This window comes from Phaenicophaeus curvirostris, chromosome 4, assembly GCF_032191515.1.
Source record: "Phaenicophaeus curvirostris isolate KB17595 chromosome 4, BPBGC_Pcur_1.0, whole genome shotgun sequence".
In the NCBI taxonomy this organism is placed as follows: Eukaryota; Metazoa; Chordata; class Aves; order Cuculiformes; family Cuculidae; genus Phaenicophaeus; species Phaenicophaeus curvirostris.
This window is the reverse complement of record NC_091395.1, coordinates 16,214,023-16,226,008: the sequence shown is the minus strand read 5'-3', so window position 1 is coordinate 16,226,008 and position 11,986 is coordinate 16,214,023.

Here is an 11,986-nt window from a genome sequence, read left to right as displayed (position 1 = left end):
CAGTGGAATTATGTTCAAACCTGGAAACACAGCCCTAAATTTTAAAACCTGCCTCCTAAAAATTAATGTATGAATTCTTGGTTAGGCACTGCGAAGTCTAATATTGTGCTGCACATAGAATCTTAATTCTAGCCAAATTGATTTAAAAGTTCTTGTTAGCAGTTCTAACTCCTACCAAGGCAGGCATTTGGAAAGGATACTTCATTTGCTCAACCTTATTCTATATTTATATAAAGGCAAATACTTATATTTATGTAAGTGCACACCTAAATTTGAAAATGCGAACATTTCCTCTGGAGAATAATTAAGGTGGCTTGTGGCTGTATGTTTTTATTAGCACTAAGCAAGTTATTTTGGAAGGGAAAGTGAAAAGAAGTTTACTGAAAACAGGGAGTGTAATTTGCTGTTCCCTAAGCTTGCTTTATTCATGACAGTCAATGAATATCTTATTGACAAAATAGTTCAAGTTTCTTCATCTTAAATAATTAAAAACACCTTTTAATTTGTTACAGTTTGCTTTTCATCATTTTAGCTGAATGGGTGAGGCAACACTTCATATTTTATCATATCCTTTCAAAAATATTGTTATTGTGATGATAGGTGGCAGCTCGTTAACAGTGCAAGTACACAACTCAATTTCTGGGATGTAGCTCCTTGAAGATACAGTATACTTTGTCTAATGAAGAGATATGCAGCCCTCCTTAGTACCTCATTTTATATACGTGTGTATATGTGCCTTTCAGGGTAATTTGAAATAGGGCCGATTATATTCTTTAGTATTTACCATGTATTCCTCTTATTATTCACTACTCTTATTTTTGGTGTATCACTCAGTATTTAGTGTATATATATATATTTATTAATCTACTTTTGCCTAAACTTTCTGTTTCTATCTAACCAACATTGGTTCATATCAATGACTTATAGAGATGGGATTACTTCCGTGGAACTAGTTAGAAGATAAAGAAAAGAAAGGCGAAAAAAGGCTTGTGTACTTTTTTACTCCAATGTATTTAATAGAAAGGACAGACTGTACAAAAGATCATCTATAATCTATTAGAAGCATAAAACCAATGCCTTGGGAACTGAATAGAAGCTGCTCCATGTTAATTTTTTGGCCACAAACATTACCAGATGTGCTAATTAAGGACAAATTTAACACCTATCATTACCTCCTCCCTCTTCCTTCTGCCCCTACTACCTCTTTGAGGAAGCTACAAGAAAGTTACTTAATACTGCGGCTCATGTCAGGTATCTGGATAGGTTCCTGCCAAGATTATTTCATGAAAAAAATATTTTTGCAAAATACTTCAAATTTGCCTTGGCTATATAGATTTTTTTGATCAGGGAGTACCTCCTGTACAGGCCGACATCTACTCACCCTTCTTGTTGCAGAGGGAAAAGAAATCATTGATCACCTTTAGGTGACTTGATGCTTCCCAGAGCTTTTCCCAAGTATCCCTGTCATTCTGTCTTGTGCATCCCCCTCTGCACAGGGAGCTGAATTAAGGCTCAGTTACTCTGTTTTTTGCCGTAAAAAATGCAAAACTGTCTGCCATATCTTATTGGTAGTAAATGCTTCACGGATAGCTGGGTGCAGAACTGAATCTGGAAAGATGAGAAACATGAAAAGCATCAGAGTACTGATGAGAAGGTTAGAGAAAAGATAGATTAGCCTCAGTCACAGAGCCTGTGAAAACACAGGAAGATGGTAAAATGCTTGGAGAATTACACATATCAAGAAAAACTTCTTAAAAGTGACTTGAGTAATTAAAAGCAATGTTGACTTACAGATATAGCTAAAAAGAATGAGAACTGAAGAGAAAAGAACAAGAACAGGAGATATATAAATCTGAATACCTAAAATAATTTCTCTGATTAAACGTGGTTTGTTTTTATTTTAATTTGGAAAATGTGAAAATATTAGTCACACAGTGAAAAAAATCCTAACTGGTTCCCCATTTTGAACACTTTGGTTCACCGTGCTTCACAGATTAGTGGATGAGTAACCAAAAAACATGTGAAAAAAAACTAGTGTCTAATAAAACACCTTCTTCCAGGAGTACTTGATGAGATTTGTAAGTCAGGAGAAAAATCATTTGGTCACTCTGTTTCACCAAGAGCTTTGCTACAAACCTCTCCAGTAGCCAGATTATTCCTTCCCCATGCCAGGAAAGCTTTAGTTTTCATTCTTCATTGTCCTAAAAATAGATCTCTCATTAGGTTTTTGAGATTTATTGAGCTAGAATATAGTCTTGTGCCCACAGCTAGGAAGAATCCCTCTAGCATCTTGAGAACCAACAGAGAAATATTAACTTAGAGTGATACACTGGTAAGTTATTGAAATGTCTTTGTATTTTATATTTGTCATTTATGTCTCTGTCCCTGTCATGGAAGCTGCTGTTGAAATCTTTCAACATCAACACTCTGCCATTTAAAACTTACCCTGCCAGCATGCCATCTGTTTTGATCAGGGAACCACTTTCTACGTGAGCTGACTCCTACACACATTGCGCTTTGAGAAAAATGAGAGAAAAATGTATTTGCTGAAAAGTTAAAAAAAAATAAATTGAAACCTCCATTGAAAAGCAATGCTTTTTGACTCAGTTAGAAAAAAGCACCCTTAAAATTATATACATGCACATTCTTCCTTCTCTCTTATTGTTTTAGATTTCCAGACACCGGGAAAAAAAATCATAGTAAAGTGAGTCAAATCATTTTTGTAATCGCATTCTGTACCCCCAAAGCTGATCACATACGTTGGTATACTTCCAGCTAGGGCAAAGCCTTTGGTTTTTTTTTCTATTGAAAGTTAACTTTATAAGTTAAAAAAAAGGCATTTCTTCTATTCATGGCTTCTTCAAAGAGCAATGGAAATACATTTCTCAACATTTTTCTAGCTTTGTGAATGCAATTGCAATCACTATCACGTACTAATGGTTATATGTTATTTTTAATAGCAGATACAATTAGAGTAGATACCTCTGGATGAGATACTGATCTCGATATTTAACATCCTCCTCCCTTGATAGACTTTTTTTGCTAACAGTATATCAATGTCTTTCACAGTCTTAACAGGCTTAGTGCTTTGTGGGTGTAGGGAGATTGGAGGGAGATGTACAACCACACTCTTTATGCTGAGGCAACATGTTAGCAGTCCCATAGCAGCAATCCTCTCAGCATCTTGTACTCACAATTCCAAAGCATGCATCTGGGGCTCAAGCCCCTTAAGTGATGTGGTGAGTCATATTGATTACTTGATGGTTTTTCTTTTGGGTCATTTTGTGGTGCTGAATGCAGATTTTAGGAGCAGTTCTGTGACAGGGTTCCTGACTACAACTGTCTCTTGGCAACATAAGATCATGGGAAGACAAGTAAGCACAGAGAAAATGGTAGTGGTGGCAGTGATATGATAGTTGCTGCTTTGTGTTGTGGAAAGCCTGACTGCTACCTTCTGCTCATGTTTTAAACTGATTTATCAAAAAGGAGGACGATCACCAGAGGATAAAATATTAATTATGACAAAGGAGTCCTTATTTAACCCTAACAAGCTGTAAAAGGCATATAAAGGAATTGCATTATTCCCTTAACCCCTCTTTGAGGCTTATATTCAAAACAACGTGGGAACCTCCAGATATGGTCTCTTGCCACTTCCAGAACTGCATCATGTAATCCATTCCATGAACTTATCAAATTCCATCTTCTAACCGCTTAGGCTCCTTGTCAAGACCTATACACTTATGTTTCTAGCTTTCAGCTTGATTTTTTTCACTGCCAGTTCATAACCAACTGTTCCTGTGCTGACAGCATCCTTCAGCTTAAACAGTTTTCTTCCTGTCTGTATTTTCTCAATAATGGAATAATCAAGGGCATATACCATCATTTCACCTATCTAAAATAAAACACATTCTTTTGTTCTCTCTGCATTGAAGTCACTGTTCTTCCAAGTTAGTCCTAGTAAGATCTACTAAGGGTCCAATACTGGCAAAGTACCTCTTTCTTAGAAGCTCAACAGCAATCTCACTTGTTACCTGTTTTAGGGAGTAACAAATCAGTAAATGAATTCCAGCTTTTGTTGTTTTAGAGTCATATGAAACACTGTGAAAGATACAGGATCAGTCCTCAAAAAGAAAAAAAGAACCAAACATGACAACCCCCCTAGTTTTCTTTTGACCCCTATCTTACGAATTCCCCCAGGCAGTTTAATAAAATATAATCCTGAAATTTGTTATTTTATATTATTTATCTTGATACTGCACTAAAATCCCAAATAGAGTAGTGATGACCTAGATGAAACTCTCCATCCACAGAAATACAAACACTTTTTAGATAGCCTGTGAAGAGTGGCTCAATGTTAGGAAAATTGTGAGGCAAGCTGTTAGTGAATTATTGTCAAGGTCAGAGAATGCACATTTATTTTCCTGATAGTTGTATCATTATCAGGCTCTTATGATATATCCTCTTGTACTGAAAATGTAGCTAACTTACCTTGGTGAATTTGATTTATTAGCATTGCAACTGACAAGGTTGCCCGTTTGTTAGTGCTTATTTTATATTTGAATAGCTTTCAGCACATAAATTTGAGGAATTGCTTGAATACTTTAGCTGTTCCATATTTCATGGAGAAAGCTAGACCAGAAGAGTGCTGCTGTTGATATTTCTATTTCAATACTGTCCACTTTTTTTATAAATTAAAATAATGCCTACATTTGTACTTAGGTGTGCCTTGTATGCAGAATTTACTGCAAACAGTAAAACTTAAGTATGAAAAATCATTAGCTTTATTCTGAAAAAACTGTGACCTAACCTTGTTATACAGTTTATTTTACACTGAAAGCATATCATAAATGTGTTTTTCTTTAAAGACAAAAAAGAAAGGAGTCCAAAAGAAATTAAATAATTACCTAAATTCTTCAGATTAAGCTTACATTAAAGAATGGGTGGAGAAGGACTATATGAGTAATTATATGGTGCAGGATGAAATACGATGCTCTCAAATGGGTCCAGAAATGAGGCCTTTAAGTTTCTTATTGACTTCAATGGTGTTACATCAGGCAGAGGAGCACAGCTTAATTACAGCCAATATTAGCTCATCCCTTTCCCAGAAGGATGCACTTTTAAGTAAACACAATTGTGTAAAGAGCCAAATAAAGAAAAAGCAAAGATAATTAATTGCCCCTAACATCTTGTAAAGTTTCTTTAACATGTCTGTATCCTTTCAGGTTTCCTTCTTTGCCTTGAGGAAGAAATGTGTCATTTAATTGGTTTTATTCCTCTATATTACTGTGAGCAGTCTTCTATGTATCTTCAGTTCCATAGATCTCAGCTTGTTTGATTTTCTAGGGATCAGGAAGGAAGCCAGTCAGAAGCACAACTTATATAAGCTCACAGTGTGATGGGAAAAAAGGCGAGATTTCTTTGGGGTCCCATATCATCATGTTGGCACTCCGGACCTCTCAGCTTCCAGGATGTCCTCTCAACCAGTTCTTCTTCTACAGTGACTGGATTTTTAATAATAGTGGAGACGGAAGACAGGAAGACTTATCTCTTTTTCTTCACTTTAATGAATGTATCTTTCCTACACAGAAGGTGAAGGCACTAGTTTAATGTCAGCAACAAGACTGAATCACAACTCTAAGAATGATAGTCCTGCCATGCTGTGATCAGGATGAGGAGCCTCTGCTTGAAGCTAATCATGGAAACTCTGAGTTGATGTTTGGTTATTCCAAGAAATTGTCAGTTTATAACATCATTTACTGCTGAAGCAATTTTCAGATTATTAATGCCACCACTGGTATCTGAAACTCTCATTTCTTCCAGCCACTCAATATTAATAATTGGAAAAATGCCTTTTTGAGGCTGGGAGAAACCAGAAATCTTCTGTTGGATTTAAGTAGTATGATCCCAACAGATGTAACCTGTAGGCTTTATTATGAACATCCATGTATCTACTGTAGAAATCAAATGGTACATGTATACAATGCTAAACTGAGTTGAGCATGAAAGCCCAGTGCATTTCTCAGCACTGAAGTCCACCAAGAATATTTCATCTCATCACTCTTTTCTCTTAACCCTCTGGGTCAAATTCAGGTGTTGGGTTTTCAAACTTTCAAGCCTCTGCTATATGAGTTTACACTGACCGAAAAGCTACTTTTCTGCATAGCTTTCATCTCCTGTAAGAGCTACATTCCCAATGGGACAACTAAATAACGCACATCAGTAGAGAAGCTTATATGTGTAGGAAGTAACCTCAAAAAGGTCAGAAAGCAAGGCAGAGATTCCCAAGTGAAATGCTGGGCATCACACACGTGGGATTGCCTCAATGTTTCTTACTGGGAAAAGAACATGAAAAAAATATTCTGTTCCTGACCCCATTAGTAGTGCTATGATTGGTGGTTGTTGAATTGGTCTATGTACAGAACTTTATGAAAATAAGAACTAAACTACTTTAATTACAAAATATACACTGTATAATTAGCAACACTTAATACAAAATGTGTTCAATATATTTTCTATGTAATTGAAGCTCTGTAAAATTAAACTGTAATAATATAAATAATTTTTCAGGATGAAAAGTAGGTTAAAATAAGCAAATTTCAGGCTTTCAACATTGAGATAAATATTCCCTAGTGTATTAAAATATTGTGTTTTAGACTGTTAATCTTTTCATTGAATAATAAATATGAGCTTCCCTTTTACGTAATTAATGCAACCCCTATTTTTCAGTAGAGAGATGAAATGTTGAATCATACATAAAAAGTAGCTGTGGGTATTTCATTACCAAACCTAATTCAGTCATTTCCACAGACTTATGGAAAATGTTATTCACCTCTTGGGGAAAACTTTTGGCAGTGAAATGTAGTTTTGCTTAGCATATATTTTGAATTGCTTGAATCTCTGGGTAACTAGTCCCTTCTGGGGGGGGGGGTATTATAGAGTGGTTCAGAACAATAGTTAGTTCTTAGTAGTATTTTATATCTTCAAAGCCTTATTGCTAACATGAAATAGGGCATCCTTAATCAATGTTTCTGAAGGGATGGTGATAGGTTGAGCTGTTTTTTTCTGATATTTTAGTTTTCACTTCTGCAGTCTAATGTCTTTGTGTGAAATTTGTATGACAATTTCCAAAACATTTCAGGGGACTATGAGTTTTATTTCTCAGGCTGCTACTACATTTTCATGCAGCCGTTTCTGTGGTGTAAAATAAGGACATCATTTGAAGTATGATTATGCTCTGAATGCCCAGTGAAGCTTTTAAAATGATACCTGACATGTAGTTGCATAGCTATAGATAGACATTGATTTTTTTTTATTCACTTTTTATGAAGAAAGTCTGTTAGACTAGAGAGAAATGGGGGAAAACAAACGTTACTTCCCTATCTCAACATTCACTGTAGCTAAGAAAAACTGTTACTGATGATAATAATTCTATTTCCCCAATTCTGATTTGGCTTTTGTAAGTAAAGTCCTGAGGACTGGTTGGGCATAGTACTTTTTAATAAAATACTTTTGTTTATTAGTACTATATGAACTGATATCTGGCATTCTTAGACAGTCTAGAAAATTGTTACTGTGGAGTATACTCATCAGAGTAACATAGAACTACACTGCAGTTTTAAATGCTCTAGGCTGGCTTCTGCTAGCAAAGTGTCTACAATGACAGAATGCACTGTGGACAACAAAAAATGTGCTCGAGGAGAATGCGTGAGTATTTAAGATGGTAGCCTTTTCTGAGCTTTGCTGTGTTACTGCTACCCAGTACTAAAGCTGTTTTTTGTAAAGCTGGTTCAGATACATCAGTGCTATCAGAGGCTATGCCTAGTGCACAAGTATTCCAAGGGAATCTGAAGTGTGTGTTCTCTAAAGAGATGTTACAAGATCAGGCCCTAATTATTTTATAATTGTACAAAGCTTTAATTATAAGATCTTAATGACTGGCTTCATTTAGAACACTAGGGATGCTAACTTAAATAAAAAGCTATTATTGAATTATTTTCTTTCCCAGCAGTCTAAGCACTTTCTATTTCTCTCTCTCAGGAATCTGCTGTGCTTAACGAACAGAGGAATGATACATGTAATTAAGAGATTCTGTGTGGACGTTCTCTGATTATCCTTAAAACAGCTCAACTAGTAGGCACTGGGCACCCAGTTTTCAATGCAAGCACAATATGTTCCACTTTACATTCTAACAGAGCTCAAATATTCCATATGCTTTGCTGTTACATAAATACAGCGATTGTTGAAATGGCCTTTGTAGTCAGTTGCTTCCAAATTGGAGAGAGAACTGGAGAGAGAAAGGGAGGGAATACTAGTGAAAGTTTGGTCAAGATCACCAGTCAATAATAATTGCTATCAGATCTCAATAAATCTGCACACAACACACAGAGAATCTTCTTTTGAAGAGATGTCTTCAGAAAGAAAAAAATCTTGATGTTGCCTGTTTGGGTTTATTTTTTAATGTGTCCTGTACTTGAGTAAACATTGTCTTTTCATATCTGTGGTGTGCACTGAGAGTACTGGAGCTGAAATGAAAACAATGTAAAGTATCATAAAACACTGAAAAACAGAAGTGTTGACTAGGGGTAGCTTATGAGCCATTGTTAGATTCTTTGCTTGGCCCTTACTGTTTTGAGGTTAAATTCCAAATAAGCTTTGAGGAAAAACCTGTTCGTGATATACAGACCTTTGTCGGTAGGTGTGCAAGTTGAGATGATGAAAAATAAAATTGTATATACAGTTCCAAACGCTTCACTCCCAGAGTCTCTGAAGATGTGCTGTTATGATGGCAACATTTAATTATAGACAACAATATATAGGGTTTTTTTTTTAAGCTGGTCAAAATTCAGAATATTTGCCCATTCATTCTGAATCAAAATAAAACTGGAAAACCTTAATAAAGGGATTCCTGAAACTTTCATTCAGGGGATATTGAAAAGAATTTCTGGAAATACTTGATTTCAGTATGACTGAAACCTGTTGAAACATATTTATGTATATTTCAATAAAATATTTTGAATTCATGTAGTAATCATGCTCCATAGAGTAATCTGGGAAAACGAAGCAAACTGAAAAGAGGAGAATAGTATGGTTTTCAGTTTAGCAGGTTGTAAAATATTATGCTTGTAAAGAATATATGTCTTTTTTTGTCTGGGGAAGAGACAAATGATAATTGCTTCTCCAGGTGGAAACCTTCCTCTGGGCTCTTGGACTCTTAATGCTTGTCAGTTTAAGTATCTATGCTGTCTGTGAGCTGTATGTCCTCATGCTTCTGTTTCATATACGCAATATTTGAAATACAAGTGGCAAAGAGAAGATTTAGGCAAAATTCTGGGTTATCTGATAGAGAATCACACATTTTTATGAAAAAAAAAAGTCTTAAAATCCATTATTGTAAACATGCTTAAACTCAGTAAAATTAGATCAATATAATTAAGTTTTGGGATAATGACTAGTGTTCTTGAATAATATAAATACACTCAAAAAATGAATTTCAAGAACTACTGTTCGTTATGATATGCTAACATAAAGAATAAAGCAAATCAATTAGCAAATCAAACAGTAAATCGGATTCAATATCAAATACAAATGGAACAATCAATCGTCATAATAAATTCCAACACTATTTGGCTATGGATCCCGAATTTCTAGTGATTGAGATGGGTATTGATGTAGCTGGATAGACAGAAAGTAGATCTTTAATTTATCTATGAAGTTGTGTCTTTCTTCTCAGTTCTTGTTCTAGTTTTAAGGCCAACCCTTTATTTCTGTCAAATGGAGTTTTTTTAATACTGAACTTAACAGAACACCCTTTACAAATGAAAGTTTGATAACTCTTGTGTATTAGGAGTTACTAAATATACTAAAAGAAAGGAGAAAAGTACATCATATCTCCCCAAAAACATTTTCATTCCAGTTCTTTTGCAGCATAGCTGTTTTCAAACATTGAGAATTGTACAGCTTCTGAATCCAAGCTTGAAAATTTTTGTTGTATGTGTGATATATGAATTTACCAGCTTGGACATTACTGTAATTTTTCCATGTATGGTACAGAATGCCTTTTGGATGGCCTTCAGCAATGTTTTCCTTAGATATTTGCTAAGCCATTCTTGGAAGATAGCAGCTTTCCAATTAATATGGGAATGATTCACTTAAGTTTGTATGATGCTTAAAATGCATGTCACTTTGTTGAAGACCTTACTGAAATTAATATAGAGTGCAAGATCAGCTTTTCATATGTACTACAGATAGAGAGAGATAAATAGGGACAAGATCTTTGGTTGTTTTTGTGGAAACAGAAAGGAAATCAGGCAGACTTTACTGCATTAATTTAAACACATTCCACTCAGGCTGTTAGAACAACTGATGTGATACTGTTCTCTCATGAAAAACAGTGTAGAAAGGGTTTTCAGATGGAATTCTGAACATCATGTTTCTTGAAGATGGGGTCTTCTGCGACAGGTAAGAAGAAAAATGTCTTATGTGTAGTCTGAACTAGCTGCAGTCAGCCTACATATGCTCAGTCAGACTTCTAAGCTGTGAAGGCTTATTGTAGGCTTTCCTCTAAAAGGAACCGATTCTCTTCTTTCACTTTGTCTCTTTGTGCTCCATGTTCCTTCACGATATGGTTTGGCTGAAGTGGTTTCCTATGGCTTTCCTTATATCCTTATACATATCCTAGTTTTATAATTGTTGTTAAATTACAAATTTCAAGTATGCAGGAAACCATTAGACCAACCCATTATAGAACATCAAGGCTCAGTACTTTCTCCACTTATTTTCGTAACTAATTTGGTTGAAGCAGGTCCTTCTGTTGACCTGTGGGCCTTTTAAACAATTGGAAATAGTTTATTTCTAATTTTATGGTTTGGGCTTTTTTTTTTTTGCATGCTTTCCCCTTTCATTTATGGGGAGAAACCAGTGGTATTAAGCAGTATTTCCTAGAAGCCACTTTGCTTGTTTACTGAAGGTGTAACAAACGTTTTGCTCAAACACAATAGGAATGAGAGAGATGGCAGTTTATTTTCTGTGCTTATTCTGATTTCCAAATAGCATAGACTATCTGGTAGTCAGATGGTAAGTATTTCTCTTGTTGTTCCCCTGGCTTTTCTGGCTGTTTGGCTGCCTCTATTCACACAATTGTAGATATTAATCAAATAATAATCATATCTCTGTCTTCAGTCCACAGTAACAGCCTCCTGTGAGCATCTAGTCTTTCTACTGGACAGGTTTGTGTGCACTGTGTTTTAGGGGATAATTCTTACAGCCTCAGTTATTATTAAGCTTTTAAAAAAATCTTAACTGCATTTAAAAGTACTCCAGAAAGAGGACATTAATGTGCTATACAGTTTCACTGAAGCTTCACCCAGTCCCTTTTTTAGCAATTGCCTCTAAAAAGGCATCTTTTCTGTATTTGAGAGACAAAATGAGGAGGAATCCTCATTTTCTTTATCAAGAAAATAATTAGCAGTGATTAACCCAATAAATGATTGAGGAACGATTAATCTAATTGTAAAAATTTATCTTATTGTTATAAACTGTGCCTTGTTTTTCCTTACGTAAGAAAGTCCACAAAGTGATCTGTAATGCAAGGTCTGTGCTTTTGCCAACATCAGTCTCTTATCAGGAGACGCATATCTTTTAAAAATGAATTGATTCTTGTTCCTGGTTTCAAAATATGTTAAAACACCTACGTAAATTGTTTTTTTGTTAGAGCCAAACCATTTCTTTTCTGTGAGAACAAAATCTGAGTTGTAAGAGTATGGAAGGAACATTCCAGATAGGAAATGTTCAGGCTTTCATAAATGTTTGCTTCAGAGTTGGGATTTAATGAGCTAATAAGATGAAGTGGCCACTGTATTTCAAAGTCTCCATTTTCAATTTAATTCTGGTTTCTTAGAATATTATCTTTTGAGTTCTAGTTTCTCATGTTTTAGCTTAGTTTAGGAACAGATCTTTATGTGTGTGCCTCTGCAGGGGTGTACGTATA